Source organism: Convolutriloba macropyga, chromosome 1, assembly GCF_964194025.1.
Source record: "Convolutriloba macropyga chromosome 1, txConMacr16.3, whole genome shotgun sequence".
In the NCBI taxonomy this organism is placed as follows: Eukaryota; Metazoa; Xenacoelomorpha; order Acoela; family Convolutidae; genus Convolutriloba; species Convolutriloba macropyga.
Genome location: NC_134468.1, coordinates 26,647,065 through 26,664,461, shown reverse-complemented (window position 1 = coordinate 26,664,461; position 17,397 = coordinate 26,647,065). Strand labels below are relative to the sequence as shown.

Here is a 17,397-nt window from a genome sequence, read left to right as displayed (position 1 = left end):
TAGCATGTAGGAAAAACGAGCTAAATTGTGATCATGGCTGACTATCGTCTGGATGGGTTTGATTATGGCAGACTTTAGTCTGTATGAGTGTAGTCCTTAACACAGACCTCCGCCTGGTTTGTGTTTAGCGGTATGACAGAAAACGGGCAGTATACAAACTCTGGAGCCATCATAAAATTTTTTGTTGATACGAAATCTAAACACCTAATGATTGAAAGGAAATGATTGGTCAATTACGGTGCCATAGAATATTTGTAACTACAATGGACTATTTGTTTGGACTACAATGAACTGTTATTGACGATAGATTTTCTGTGTACAAAGAGACTAGCAGGGAAGTTGAAACACCTCTAACTCAGAGGAGGATTCTGTCACTAGTATTTTTAGTATTCGGACCAAAGGGATTGTTAGCTCAGTTCAGTTTTAACATTGCAAGACTTCTGAAAGTCATCTGGACTAAGAATGGACAACATTGGAACAACGCATTGGAATTCTGGCAAAGAAGCAAAATTCTTGAGATGGAAAAAACAAATTCTATCAGTAGTGGAAACAAGCATCGATAGAAGATACTTCATAACAACGAGGAAGAAAAGCAAGCTTCATGGGTTTGCTGACGCATATGAATGCACCATGTGTGCAGTGGATCTTGTTCGTTCTCAACCATGCGGTTCCGATGAGACGTTTTTCACCACAACGTTTAGAACTGTAAGTAGTAGTCATGGAAATGAGGTTCAAAAACCAATAGTCAACAAAAACGACATGATGATAAATAATTGCAGTTTTTGATCAGACTCAACTATAACTATTGCAGTGGATATACAGTTCCCATCGTAAACAACAAGCGTTTTTGGCCAATCGAGTAGCTGAGATATTGCATACGAATGTTGTTTCTCAGTGGACTCATTTTAGTGGTATCAACAACCCAGCGCACATTGGCACCAGAGCAATCAACATTGAAGAAATCATGAGAAGTGAGTGGCTAACTAGGCCGGCCTTACTGAAGCGACGAGTAAGTGGTTGGCCAGAGGAAGTGATGATAATCAATGCCTCAGTTGAAGAGAATATACCAACATCAGTTTTCAAGTTTCATGTTAAAAGTTGAAGAAAAGAAATCTGTTATTCAATAGGAAAAATTCAGCAACTTTAACAGTTAAGTTAATAGTTACTTTTTCGCCACTTCTTACAAAGACAACCCCCTTCACGGATTTGGGAGCAACTGTTCATACCTTATTGACAAAGAACGGAATTAGACAGCAGCCAGTCAAAACTAGTAGAATTGTTATCAAAAAAACGAGTTAACTGGAAAAATAAAAAATCAAAGATATACACTGAAGTTCTTATGTCCCTGGTCGGGGTGTGCGATAATGATCAGACAATTAAAACCGCACGGGGGGTTTGAAGTGCGTTTATAATTACATGGACGAGCACCATATTAAAGTCTGCCTGCATGAACGAGCTTCCTAGTCAAAGTCTGCCTAAGTTCCGATCATTAACGAGCCAAACTTCTGATCATTAACGAACTAAATTCTGATCATTAACGAGCTAAATTGTGATCATTAACAAGCTAAATTCTGATAATTAACGAGTTATTTTCTGATCATTAAAGAGCTACACTATGATAATTTCCGAGATAAATTGAGATCAGAAACGATCTAAATTCTAATCATTAGCAAGCTTTATTTTTAAAATTAAAAAAATAGCTGAAGTTTTCGAAAACCATGCACACTGAAAAAAGTTACAAACAACTGGAAATTTTAAACCGCGGTAGAAACGAGCCGATTTTTAAAAACTACGAAAAAAACGAACACAAATACTAAACACGAGCTGTAGTCTGGTCATGGCTGGTTACTGTCGGGATGAGTCTGATTATGTCAAAAACAAAAACAAGTAAAAAATGAGCACGTAGGAAAAACTATCTAAAGTGTGATCATGGCTGACTATCGTCTGGATGGGTTTGATTATGGCCGACTTTATTCTGTATGAGTGTAGTCATTAAGGCAGACCTCCGCCTGGTTAGTGTTTAGCGACATGACAGAAAACGGGCACTATACAAACTCTTGAGCCATAATAAAACTTTTTGTTGATACAAAATCTAAACACCTAAAGATTGAAAGGAAATGATTGGTCAATTACGGTGCCATAGAATAGTTGTAACTAAAATGGACTATTTGTTTGGACTACAATGAACTGTTATTGATGATAGATTTTCAGTGTGCAAAGACACTAGCAGGGAAGTTGAAACACCTCTAATTCAGAGGAGGATTCTGTCACTAGTATCTTTAGTATTCGGACCGATCGGATTGTTAGCTCAGTTCAGTTTTCACATTAGAAGACTTCTGAAAGTAATCTGGACTAAGAATGAACAACATTGGAACAGCGCAATGGATTTTGGCAAACAAGCAGAATACTTTAGATGAAAAAAAAATTCTATCAGTAGCGGAAACAAGCATCGATAGAAGATATTTCATAACAACGTGGAAGAAAAGCGATCTACATGGGTTTGCTGACCCATATGAATGCACCATGTGTGGAGTGGCTCTTCTTCGTTCTCAACCATGCGGCTCTGCTGAGACACTTTTCATCACAGCGTTTAGAGCTATAGATAGTAGTCATGGAAATGAGGTTCAAAAAACCAATAGTCAACAAAAACGACATGAAGATAAATAATTGCAGTTTTTGGTCAGACTCAACTATAATTATTGCAGTGGATATACAGTTCCCATCGTAAACAACAAGTGTTTTTGGCCAATGGAATAGGTGAGATACTGCATACGACTGATGTTTCTCATTGGACTCATTTTAGTGGTATCAACAACCCAGCGCACGTTGGCACCAGAGCAATCAACATTGAAGAAATCAGGAGAAGTGAGTGGCTAATTAGGCCGGCCTAACTGATGCGACGAGTAAGTGTTTGGCCAGAGGAAGTGATCATAATCAATGCCTCAGTTGAAGAGAACAAACCCGCATCAGTTTTCAAGTTTCATGTTAAAATTTGAAGAAAAGAAAGCTTTTATTCGATAGGAAAAATTCAGCAACTTTAACAGACTAATGAAAACAGTGGCACACGTAGAGCGTGCATTGAAAAAAACACAAACCAGCAAATGTACTCAGCATTGAAAACAGTCAAAGAAGAAAAGAACCAACTTCAAGTTAAAACAGCGAGAACAATTTGCTGAAGAAAAGAGATCTCTTGACATTGAAGAGAAAAATAAAAACAAGGAAAATTCTACAGTTTGCACCCTTCTTGTATGAAAGACTTTCTCAATCCATAAGCAGAATAAGTAATAAAAAACTAGATTCCCATGCAAAGCATTCAATGTTCCTATCAACATGCAATTGAATTCCTTTTGCGAAATGAAAACAAGTAAAATCATTAAAAAGGCACTGAGATTGCGAGAACTGTTGCTCAGCAGAAAATGTGGATCCTAGGTATACGAAACGCCCTGCGATGAATAATGAACTAGTGTGTACAATACGTAAAAGGCAGAGCAAAAATGATACGACTAGTAAAGGCAGGTTTATCAGAAATGGTAAACCTGTTTATCATAAACGGTTACATGCTTCAACAGATTTTGCAAGCGCTGGAGTTTATTCTTTTAGTCTTTTCACAGTAAAGATTGGGCGAGGGAACGAAAAGCAATGGAGTTGGCTGTTCACTTGTCCAAATATGAGAGCGGTGTTTATTGAAGTGATACTCAAGTTGGACACAGAGATTTGTCTCAATGCAATTATTCGTTTTTTTTGCACGAAGGGGGCAAACCGAGTACAATCATTGATAAGAACCCGGCATGGATTAGAAAGATGTTCAAAAATCATCATATTGGACGTGAATGGAAGTTGAATTCACTCAAAGAACTTCAATTTAGAGGAGTATGTGAACGTTTGCTCAAAAATTGCAATAGAGCAATGTATGTAGTGTTGGAAAACAGATCAGTCACTGAGGTTGTTCTTTCGACTGCGATTTTATTGTTGGGCCGGCATTGTTTGCAAAAATGTCGACTCCAGCCAGCTCTACCTTGCGCTAATGAATGTGTCGATCATCGACAAGCGAGGATTTTACATTTTGGTTCGAGTGACGGAGGCCATCGGTGGGACTGACGGTGTAGTTTGGTCAGCGATAATTTGAATAAACGACAAAATGACTGTGTAAATAAGAGACCAGTAGTGAAGCTCGTTCCTTTAATAACAAAAAAATGCTTTTTCGGAAAATAGGGCCGGCAATTTTTGGGCCAAATTTAGCTTTTAAACAACTCAAATCAAGCCAAACAAAACAGTGAAATTAGAACAGCATGACAAGCAAAATTTACTGCTACAATCTGTCGAAGCCAAATTGATTTGCTAAGATTGTCAACATTTGCATTTAGTAATTATTATGAGTACGTGCGTATCATACATCTAGGGAAACTCAAATTCGGAGTGCACTAACATCAGCAAAACAGTTTTACTAATTAACAATGTTGTATCACATTCTTTGCGATTACCTTGCCAATCAACCTTTTACTGAAAGAGAATATTCGGCAAAACTTGAACATGGTTACCATACTTCCCATGACATCAAATTTACACTGATATTGTGACTTTGTGGAAGACTGTTCTAATTCCGTTGACATATTTATCTATAACCAACCGGAGATGCGGTTTTTGACATTTAATTTAACGTGATTTGCAGTGAATTGAAAAATGAAGGGAGCATGGAAAACTAACAAAAAAATGTTGAAACCTGTATACTTTGTCTTACTAAATTGGCATACAGTACGTTTTGAAATACAGTTTCTCGAGTGGTTAATTAATTGTTTTTGTTTCTTGTTTTTGTAGATCATCTTGGTGATTGTACAATTTCAATTTTGACATGTGAAAGATCAATTGACTTTGAATTTCTCAGTCTTTCCTTCTAGGGAAAACATTTTCTAAGTGAGAGAAACTTTGTGCGAAGCTCATAGTCAGTTGCTACTACTAGCTATAGCTAAGACTATTCTAGTTCGACATTGATGTAAGCGAAAACAACGGAGAGACTTCCTAACATTTATTTTAGAAAATTGACGTTGTTGTTGGATTTGCAACTTGTACGATTTTTTAACAACTATAGGAGATCGGAACTGTGAATTTTGCATAGTTATAGCCAAGTCATAGGGCTACAATTCTATGGAACAGAAAATCCCAAATTCGGTTTATAGGTTGAGTTGTCAACAAAACTCAGCAAAAAACTGATTTTTCAATTTGAATTTGTTTGTATTCTGAGTAAAACTTTTTCGTTGAACAGCAAAGTTGAGCGATAAATGAATATTAAGTACTTCAAGGGTAATCTACAGTTCAACGGATGAAACATTTCACAAAAATTATTTGCAAAAACATATTTTGGGCGGTATAAAGTTTTTCTTGTCTTTGATAGCAAAGCAGCCGTTACATTGCTCAAATAAAACTAATGCATACAGCAATAGTAAGACAGACATCAAGCTAAGAGTTTTTTCATGTATTCAAATTTTGCTAAATTGGTCTGGCGATATTTAGTTGAAGAAACCTGAGAAGTCAAGCTTGAGCAAATTAAAAACGCCGAGTTATTTGACACGTTTTTTGTGTTACGGAAAACAACGTTAATGTTGTGTAAGAATTTGTCTTTTAAGTGAAACTTAATTTGCGGAGCCAAGATAGAATTGAAATGGCTATGAAAAAACTTATTCATGTGAACGGCTTCCTTGGTTGCTTCTGAATGTAATGATATTGTAGAATATCGCACCAAGTGTCACATACATTTCATTAGATTTGTGATCATAACTAATTTTACCTGAAATGTGCTTGTAGTCCCCTGTACATTTTACCTTCAGGTTACCCGAACAGTCCAAATTTTAGGTAATTTTACCTGCAAAATCCACTAAATTTTTAAGGTTAGTTTCCTTTACAGTCATTTCACTGTAAGGGTAAATTACCTGCAATTTTAAGATAATTTTGGACTTTTCAGGTAAATTGCAGGTAAATGTGCAGGGGGACTACAAGCACATTTCAGGTAAAGTTACCTGCAGTTGCAGGTACGTGCAGGTAGTGTGCAGGAATGCCAAGACACATGTACAGCATAGTTAAATTTGCCTGAGATTTTAGGTAAAATTACTTGCACGTGTTTTAGAGTGTGAAAGCCCTCTAGTGGTTTATGCTACTACAACAACTTTTTTTTACTTACGTGGCAGAATATTATCAGCAGCCACATTTGAGATCTCATTTTCTGGTAGTTGGTTTTAACAAGCACTAGGTTGACCCTAAACGATGAATAGAATTTTTCAACCTTTCGGATTTTTTTTATTAACGGTGAAGCTGGTTGTTAAAATTTAGGGAAACCTCCAATTATTAGTTTGTGGAAAGTTGTTTTTTGTTGTGGTTTATTCCAAAAATTTTTACGTGTCATTAAAAAAACTCCATAATTTCCTCAAAAAATCTTGGTTGAACTTTGTCGACAAATGTTTTATTAATCTCCTAAAAAAAACAGGAAAAAAAGTGTGAACAGAGGTTTAAAAGAAAAAATTTTATTTGATGTTTTTTGTTTATTTCATCCTCTGAATTTCGAAATCTATGTGTAATCTAGTAGGTTCAATTTCCTAAACAACAAAACAAAAAAGGCGTTTTCAACGTCTAAGAAATCCCTAAAGCTACGCAAAAAATATCTTGAAATACCATCTGAAATTTTGACTAATGTTGAAATCTCAGTTAGCTTGTTGTCTCTTAGTTTCATTGAACAATTATGTCAGATATGTGTTCATATTAACGCAGATAGTAAAAACCAAATGCTTTTAAGATTTATGTAGAAGTATTTTTTTTAAGTTTCCACTCTGCTGTTCTTTTTTATCTATTTGTTACCTATTTTTTTCAAAAAATAAAGGTAGCTTATCAAAGTATTGGTGTCAAAAACAGCAGTATTGAACATATCTGAGGTTTATAGTGCATTGATTACTGTTCTAACTGCTTCGATGACGGTTTTCCGCAAAATTTTAAATTATTTTGATTTTTTTTTAAATAAAAAAATTTTCGACTATTTACTGAACAATGACTGATCACAATTGCTTCATTCTTTGACGGAAAGAACCTTTGAACCTATTCAACGATTTCAGTTGATAGCTATTACTTTAATGCCTTTGAAGTAAATTGTTTTCGGAAAAACTAAAGTTTTTCTTACCTTTTCAATTTTTTGTTATTTTTATTGTCTCATTATTCAGAGGTCAAATATCTCATTGTTGGAATTCTAAGTAAGTTCATAAATCGTTAATTATTATATTTTTTTAACGGAATAGATTATAGTTTTAACGGCTTCAACACCGTTTTTTGCAAAATTTGTTGATTTTTTGTTCGTCTGACTTTTTTGCTTAATTTTTTAGACGTACGATACCTTCTGGATAATGGCAGTTCTGAAAGTCTGTATGGCTTGAGATATGAATCAATATTTAATGGTTTTCAATAATTAAACCTATTTGTTATCAAAAAAGTTTTTTTAACTTTTGTTCTTTTGTCCATTTTTGTTCTTTTTGTCTACTTGTTACAAGGTCTCATTAGGTACTGGTTCCATGTTTTTTTAGTGATGTACAGATTAATTTGCTCGGTTTATGTTTTATTTGAATCTATTTTGTTTTTGTGTGTAAGAAGTTTTTTAAAAATGAGTTTCGGATGTAAGTTTTTGTTCTTGTTTTTTGAGTTTCTATTTGTCTTGTCACGTACTCTTAAAAACGGCAGTTCTCATCGGCCCAATAAAGTGGATTTATTAAACTTCCTAAGTGATTCGAGTTGGGGGCATTTTGTTATTCATAGGCCATTTATTTTGAACAATATTTTAATTTTTAGTACATTTCTTTTGTCCTCATATGGTAGTCAATGAACCAAAAAACATGGATAAGCGGTATCGAAACATCTTGGGCGAAACATCAAGTGTCTCCTTGTTTTGCTTAATAATCAATGTCGACAGCAAGAAACTGAATGTAGTAAGTAGCTTCTCGTTAAAATGAACTTGATATCAGTTATCCCTTATTTGTTCTTAAAAACCCCGAAAGAGCTCTCACTTCTTCAATTAATAGTCTTTTTTGTGGAAAAGACTAATGTTAGCCTAACATATTTTCGACTACTGAAAATTGATGAAATCACAAAAAAGATGCCGATGTTCAAATGACTGAAGGTATGTTTAAAACTGGAATACAAAAAAAATACAGACACTGGCAGATAAAAAATGACTGCGTTTCAACTGGAATTTTTATTTGCAGAAAAATTCCAATGTTTCAACTATAATAATTAGACAACTAAACTGTTTTTAGTTCATGGATCAAATTTTTTCAGAGTTGGCAGTTGATTTCTCTATGCGTTTGCCCAATAGAAAATGTTACAATAGACATCTTATGGGCCGCATAGTTGCTTCTGAAGAGGATCTAACATGACCACTGTTCAAAGGAATCATAATTACCGATACGTTAATATACACTATCTAGAAAGTTTTTAGCTCTTCCACGCCAGAACTTTCCAACAACTTTTTTTGCTCTTTTTTTGGATACTGGACAAGAATTGATTTAGTTTTTTATAACTTCATGACAAAATATAAAAAAGTGTCAGGGAAGGCTAAACGTCTAATCCACGAGGGCGAAACTAACGGCATTGATCGATGTTTATGTTATCGAATGAGAGAGCGATGTGACATTTTGAAATCAGATTTTACAGTTTGTTGAAATTGTTTGACAAACTTGTAGAGAAAATTGAGATGCAGTTAACAATGGAATCTGTTTCGGCTGAATTAGTCAAAAAAGTTATCCTTCCAATATGCTTTTTTTTTCGTTTTTCAAAGAAGTCACTAGCATGTCAAATATTTTTTCAGGAAGAGTTTGATTAAATGAACTGACATACTGGTCAAACATGTGTGCAACAAATTTATGTAAATATTTTTTCTGTTATCTACATGTCATATTATTTATTGTATTACGTTTGCAAGTTCAACAACAATTAAATTGCATCAATTTGATAAAAATTGGTTGTGCACATATCCTAGCTTCTGAAAGATTTTTTAAGAAATAAAGGATCTGTGAAATTTAGCTTAGCAGGGGGAAGCAAATCGTTAAAACTTTAAATCGTTTTCTATGTAAAATTTACTGCTGCAATCTGTCGAAGCCAAACTGATTTGTTAACTTTTGTCAACATTTGCATTTACTAACTATTAAAAGTACGTGCTTATCATACATCTAGGGAAACTCAAATTCGGAGTGTACTAACATCAGCAAAAAGGTTTTACTAATTAACAATGTTGTATCAGATTCTTTGCGGTTACCTTGCCAATCAACTTTTTACTGAAAGAGAATATTCGGCAAAACTTGAACATGGTTACCATACATCCCATGACATCAAATTTACTCCGATAATGTTACTTTGTGGATGACTGTTCTTATTCCGTAGACATTGTTATCTATAACCAACCGGAGATGCAGTTTTTGACATGTAAATGAACGTGAATTGCAGTGAATTGCAGCATAAAGGGAGCATGGAAAACTACCAAAAAATGTTGAAACCCGTATATTTTGTCTTACTAAACTGGCATACAGTACGTAATGAAGCACAATTTCTCGAGTGTTTAATTAATGGTTATTGTTTCTTGTTTTTGTAGATCATCTTTGTGATTGTACAGGTTCAATTTTGACATTTAAAAGATCAATTGACTTTGAATTTCTCAGTCTTTCCTTCTGAGGAAAAAAGTTCCTAAGAGAGAGAAACTTTGCGCGAAGCTCATAGTCAGTTGCTACTACTAGCTTTAGCGAAGCCTATTCTAGTTCGAAATTGGTATTAGTGAAAACAGCAGAGAGACTTGATAACATTTATTTTAGAAAATTGACATTGTTGTTGGATTTGAAACTTGTACGATCTTTTTAACAACTATAGCAGATCAGAGTTTTGCATAATTATAGCCAAGTCATAGGGCTACAATACTATGGATCAGGAAATCCTAAATCCAGGAGTTGTTAACAAAATTCAGCAAAGAACTGATTTTTCAATTTGAATTTGTTTGTATTCTAGCAAAACTATTTCGTTGAACAGCAAAGCTGAGCGATAAATGAATTTTAAGTAAAGCAAGGGTAATCTACAGTTGAACGGATAATACATGTCACAAAAATTAATTGCAAAAACATAAATTGGGCGGTATAGAATTTTCCTTGTCTTTGATAGGAAAGCAGCCGATACATTGCTCAAATAAAACTAGAGCATACAGCAATCCTAAAACAGACATAATGCTAAGAGTTTTTTCATGTATTCAATTTTTGCTAATTTGGTCTGCGATATTTACTTGAAGAATCCCGAGATGTCAAACTTGAACAAATTTAAAACGCCGAGATAATTGACACGTTTTGTGTGTTACGGAAAACAACGTTAATGTTGCGTCAGAATTTAATTTTTAAGTGAAACGTAATTTCCGGAGCCAAGATAGAATAGAAACGTCTATGAAAAAACTTATTCATGTGAACGGCTTCCTTGGGTGCTTCTGAATGTAATGATATTGTAGAATAACGCACCAAGTGTCACATACATTTCATTAGATTTGTTATCATAACTAATTTTACGTGAAATGTGCTTGTAGTCCCCTGTACAATTTACCTTCAGGTTACCTGAACAGTCCAAATTTTAGGTAACTTTACCTGCAATATCTACTAAATTTTAAAGGTTAGTTTCCTTTACAGTCCTTTCACTGTAAGGGTAAATTATCTGCAATTTTAAGATAAATTTGGACTGTTCAGGTAAATTGCAGGTAAATTGTGCAGGGGACTACATGCAAATTTCAAGTAAAATTACCTGGATTTGTAGGTACGTGGAGGTAGTGTGCAGGAATGCCAAAACACATGCACAGCTAAAGTAAAATTGCCTGAATTTTTAGGTAAAATTACTTGCACCTGTTTTAGAGTGTGAAACCCTCTAGTGGGTTATACTACTACAACAACTTTTTTTTACTAGCGAGCAGAATACTATCAGCAGCCACATTCGAAATCTCAGGTTCTGGTAGTTGATTTTAACTGCACTATGTTGACCCCCAACGATGAATAGAAGTTTTCAACCTTTCGGTTTTTTTATTAGTGCTGCAGCTGGTTGTTGAAATTTAGTGAAACCTCCAATTATTAGTTAGTGGAAAGTTGTTTTTCGTTGTGGCTTATTCCAAAAATTTTTAAGTGTCATTAAAAAAAACTCCAAAATTTCCTCAAAATATCTTGGTTTAGCTTTGTCGACAAATGTTTTATTAATCTCCTAAACAAAACTGGAACGAAAACTGTGAACAGAGATTTAATAGCAAAAATACTACTTGATGTTTGTTTGTTTATTTCATCCTCTGAGATTGGAAATCTATGTATAATCTAGTAAGTTCAATTTGTTAAACAACCAAACACAAAAGGCGTTTTCTACGTCTAGGAAATCCCTAAAGCTACGCAAAAAACATCTTGAAATACCATCTGAAATTTTGACTCATGTTGAAATCTCAGTTTAGCTCGTTGTCTCCTAGTTTCGTTGAACAATTATGTCAGATATGTATTCATGTCAACGCAGATAGTAAAAACCAAATGCTTTTAAGAATTATGTAGAAGCCTTTTTTAAGTTTCCATTCTGCTGTTCTTTTTTGTCTCCTTGTTACCTATTTTTAAAAAAAAAACAAAGGTCGCATATCAAAGTGTTGGTGTCAAAAAAAGCAGGATTGAACATATCTGAGGTTTTTAGTGCATTGATTACTGTTCTAACGGCTTCGATTCCGGTTTTACGCAGAAATTTAAATCATTTTCTGATTTTTTTAAATAAAATTATTTTCGACTATTTACTGAACAATGACCGACCACAATTGCTTCTTTTTTGAAACCTATTTTACGATTTCAGTTGATAGGTATTATTTTAATGCCTTTGAAATAAATTGTTTTCGGAAAAAGGAATGTTTTTCTTACCTTTTCCAGCTTTTTGTTATTTTTATTGTCTCATTATTCAGAGGTCAAATATCTCATTGTTGGAATTCTAAGTAAGTTCTTAAATCATTATTTATTCTATTTTTTAACGGAACAGATTACAGTTTTAACGGCTTCAACACCGTTTTCTTGCAAAATTTTGTGGCTTTTTGTTCGTCTGATTTTGTAGCTTAGTTTTATAGACGTACGATACTTTCTGGATAAAGGTAGTTCTCAATGTCTGTATGGCTTGAGGTATGAATCAATATATAATGGTTTTCAATATTTAAACATATTTGTTACCAAAAACGTTTTCTTAACTTTGCCCCTTTTTGTTCTTTTTGTCTACTTGTTACAAAGTCTCATTAGGGACTGGTTCCATGTTCTTTTAGTGATGTACAGATTATTTGCATGGTTTAACTTTTATTTGAATCTTTTTTGACTTTGTGTGTAAGTAATTTCATAAAAATGAAGGTAGAACTTGAATTTTAAATGTAAGTTTTTGTTCTGGTTTTTTGATTTTTGTTTGTCGGGTCACGTAGTCTTTGATTTTTGTTAACGGCAGTTCTCATCGGCCCAATAAAGTGGCATTATTAAACTTCCTAAGTGATTCGAGTTGGAAGCATTTTGTTATTCATAGGCCATTTAATTTTGAACAATATTTGAATTTTTAAAAGCTTTCTTTTGTCCTCATTTGGTAGTCAATGAAGCCAAAATGTGGATAGGCGGGATCGAAACATCTTGTGCGAAACATCAAGTGCCTCCTTGTTTTGCTTAATAATCAATGCCAACAGCAAAAAACTGAATTTAGTAATGAGCTTCTAGTGAAAATGAACTCGGCTTCAGTTATCCATTATTTTAAAAGTTAAATCAGATTATCTCATTTTTACTATTGTTTTCCGTTTTCATGTATAAAAGTGTTCAATTTTGTTACTATAAACCAATTCGTCAAAAAATTATGTCCTTTGTTCTTAAAAAATCCGAAAAAGCTCTCACCTTTTCAATATAAAGTTTTTTTTGCGGAAAGGACAAATGTTAGCATAACATATTTTCGTCTACTAAAAATTGATGAAGTCACGAGAAGGATGCCGACATTCAAATGGCCGAAGGTAAGTTTAAAACTGGAATGCAATAAACAATACAGAGAACGGCAGAGATAAAAAATAACTGCGTTTAAACTGGGATTTTTATCTGCAGAAAAATTTCGATGTTTCAACTATAATTTGGCAGTGGAGTTCTTTATGCGTTTGCCCAATAGAAAATGTGACATCATTATGGGCCGTAAAGTTCCTTCTAAAGAGGATCTAACATGACCACTGTTCAAAGAGATCATAACTACCAAGACTTTAAAATGCACTATCTAGAAAATTTTAAACTCTTCCACGCCAGAACTTTGCAACAACTTTTTTTGGGTTTTGCTCTTTTTTTGAATAATGGACAAGAATTGCTTTAGTTTTTTATAACTTAGATGTCAGGGAAGGCTAAACGTTTAATCAACGAGGGCGAAACTAACGGCATTGATCAATGTTTATGTTATCGAATGAGAGAGTGATGTGAAATTTTGAAATCAGCTTTTACAGTTTGTTGAAAAACTTTGACAAATTTGTAGAGAAAAGTGAGATGCAGTTAACAATCGAATCTGTTTCGACTGACTTAGTCAATAAAGATATTACTCCAATATGCATTTATTTTTCGTTTTTCAAAGAAGTCACTCGCATGTCAAATATTTTTTCAGATTTTTCAAGAAATAAAGGAGCTGTGAAATTTAGCTTAGCAGAGGGCAGCAAATTTTCAAATTTTTAAGTCGCTTTCTATGTAAAATTTACGAAATTACGCAATAAAAACGGGTTTCCAAAAATTTTGGCTTTACTTAGCAAATTATTTTGCAAGAGAAGGACTTCAATGAATAACTGCTAGAATATTTGTTTGGAAATATTATTGTGAATTTTCTGAAAAGTCAATTTCTGAGAATAAAATTTTATAAATGGTGGCTAGAATTAAATCTCAGTTTTTTTTTACGTCTAAAGAAAAAGATAAAAATCATAGATATTCGCCTCCAATTTGAGATACTATTTTTCTGATTGATTGAAAACATTGCAATGACAAATTATTATTCCACAAAACTCTACGGAAATTTTTAAGTTATTTAATACTTTTCCCATATATATTAGTTAAAAATATAGGAACATTGAACAGGCATTGAATGAGGTCAAGGGGATCGCACTTTATCAAATAAAATGTATAGTAACGAAAGACAAATCTTCCGACAAAATTTTGCAAGAGTTAGATATTTGTATTTTTCTGTGATCTTTTATGCGATAGACTGAACGAAACGCGTGAGTTTGGTCGCAGACCCACATTTTTAGCTCCCGTATCCTGAGACGGTTTCTTCATTTCGAATGTTTGATTTTGTTAAATTATTTTAAGTTCATTCTTTTAAGTATTTGACAGAATACATTGTTTTTATTTTAAATATTTTCCTTGATTATATGTGCGCAATAGTCAGTAATCTGATTTTCTTTAAATTGGGGCCAGGTTGTCCAGTTTTTTTCCTAGTGAAAACAATTTTCAATTTAAAAATGTATTGATGTAATTTTTCAAACGATGATTCTCCTTAATTTGATTGCGGTCTGTGAAAATATAGACCCTGAAACTCCAAAAACTGCTGTACATTTCCATCAAAATTGCGAAAACTGTAAACTCAATTGGTATGTGCGATTTTACAGAGAACATTTTCTGCTCTGTGTTTGTTTCTGCATTTTCGGCAAAATTTTTATGGAAAAAGCACTTATAATCACAAATCAGAATAAGAAGCCAAAGTCTTTTATTCAGAAAAGAATAGGAAAGTTTTGTTTAATTTTGTACGAAATAAACAATGCTGCTGTACTAAATTCAAAACAAAATTTTTTCCTGTAGACCAGTAGCGCCACTATGAAATTCATCAACGAAAAAAAACGGATAAACCATTTCAAAAGCTCCACGAAAAATTTTAACTCCCTTTCTTAACTTTCTTTTATTCAATCTTACGAAAAAAAAAATTTCAAATGTAAAATGCTAAACTATGAGAGCAGGGAAACCAAGCTGGAAAGGCAAGAGTAGAAATACTGTATGAACATGCAAAAGATTACAGTTTCAGAGGAATTTGCACATATATGTGAACAAAATCTGGAAACTCGGCAATCAAAAGCAATAAAATGGGGTATCGATTGGTATCATATAGAAAAGAGTAGAAAATTTTCTGTAAAAAAACAGTTCACTTTGAAGAGTTTAAGGTAGGTAGGTTTTATCAGAGAATATTTGAACACATAATTGTTGCTCATTGATGATACAAATTTATTGGTTGCAATCCTAGTTCGTTCAAAAGGTCAACGAAAATACAAAAAAAATCAAATAGATAGATGGACAACAGAAAAGGCAGAGCAGCAAAAAATCATCAAATTTCCAAACATAACCAAGTGTCGTCTAGCGAATTGTTCTCAAACGGCCGGTGAAAGGTTGAATGCGGTAGTAACCAAATGGGGCTCAGGGATTCTAGCATTAGAGGGGAGGGGGTGATTACAACATTGGCAAATTGGGAGATGGAGATGGTGAAGGTTCTAACACAGCTGATCAGCCCCATAGCGCCCTCCAAGTTTAACTGAATTTACCTTTTCAAGGACGAAAAGTTAAGGGGGTCAGACCGAAAACTTTTTGATCGCTACGTATCACGAATATGCTCGATTTAAGTACCTCTTTTTTGCACGCAATGTAACTCTATTTGCATTGAATGAAAGTAATTTTCACACTGATTTTATCTATAATCAGCAATTGAGCCTAATTTAATGCGCGTTTAATATTTGATAGCAATTAAGCGATTAAAAGTGTTTTACAGCTTAATAATATACTATATAGGGCTCAAGTTTATCACAATGTTTTTATTGGGTATTTATGATGTGTTGTAGGTCGGGAAATGGAATTTGTATCACTCAAAGCTATTTTAGGGCTTTTTCGGAAATCTTTACAAAGAATTTAATTTCTGAATAATCCCACAGTTTCAAATTTTTCTTTTTTTATGTTCTTTGGTTGATTGGGCTTTTTCATAAAAAAACGTAGCATTCAAGAAAATTGTTCATTTCTATAAAACAATGGTTTTTCCTGTATTAACTCCTCTCATTTATCCATAACAAGAAAAGAAAGGACAGACGGAAATATTGGTAAAAAGTCACCTGTGAATTGAATACTCTTTTCTGTGGCTAGAATTGATTTAATGAGTGATTTGCATTTGAATTCCGCAAAAGAAGAGTTAAATTGAGTTTGTTGAAAATTTTTGCGTCTATTTGCAGATTTTGCAGGTGTCTAGCATTTTAATTCTGCGTCTGAAATGAAGCCCTCAATTCTGCGTCTGTTTTGGATGTACAGTATTTTTTTCTGAAAAATCCCTCCATTGCTCAAACGCTTTTTACATATTTTTATAGGTTTACAGGGGTCTATAAATTTATTGAGTCTATTTACAGGTTTATTGGTGTCTTTTGAATTTTTTGCGTATATATACAGGTTTACTTATGTCTCAGAATTTATTCTGAAAAACTCCTCCATTCTGCTCTTTCTCTATAAATTAAGCTCATAAATATTGAATTCAGAGACATATATTTGCAATTGTTTTTTTGAATGGCAGTATATAAACATTAACAGTTCAACACAAACATTACAACGGCAGTTTTATATGATACTCAGGTATTAAAACTGCAATAAAAGGATTAAATAGTTTTTTTTGCCGATGAGTTATCGTTTTCTTTGGGATGTCTTAAAAACTCAGTCCTGGTGGTGTATCTGCTGCAATAGTACTGGAAATGAAAAGGGTGTATATCACATTTGAAGTGACTTCCACTAAAAAACAACAAAAAGCAAAAGTCTAAACAAATATAGTTTGTCGCGTCATTAATTCTATCTTTAAGTCACTTTAAAATCTTCAAATCACTTTTGTATGCTCAATTAAAAATGCTTTAAATGACTTTTGCATGCTCAAAAGCGCGCCTTTAATTAGGCTCAATTGCGAATTAGAGATAAACTTTTTGCGAAAAAAATTGATACCTATAATGAGCGGAAACGTGCTACAAGACTTTTCACCTATTTTACAATTTTGAAGTATCCCAGTTTTGCAAAATGGCGTTACACTTTTTCGAAAAATAATATACAAAGCTTGTCTCCTAATTTCGTTCATTTCATGTATATATTTTTCGCACGATTTTTACTAAGTCGGAATTTTTGGGGTTAACCTCTACGTCGTTATGTTTCGAAGTTGCATATGTCCAGACTGTAATGCTTTCAAATTTGCCTATGTCCAGACTATCGTGCATTCAGAGTTACACATGTCCAATTTATGGTGCGTTCAGTCATGTTTCCTGACCGTGTAATTTTTAAGATCGGACACCCCCTTGTGCTTTCAATTCGGTCTGCAGACATCGATTTTCGGTCTGGGACCTCAACCAGGGAAAATAAC

The 17,397-nt window shown here is 33.6% G+C and overlaps 1 protein-coding gene across 1 annotated transcript in view; it reads right to left on the bottom strand.

Annotated features, from left to right (window-relative positions):
• Positions 1-17,397, bottom strand: part of LOC142337224 (uncharacterized) — a 644,691-nt gene that overhangs the window by 155,626 nt on the left and 471,668 nt on the right. The window lies entirely within an intron of this gene.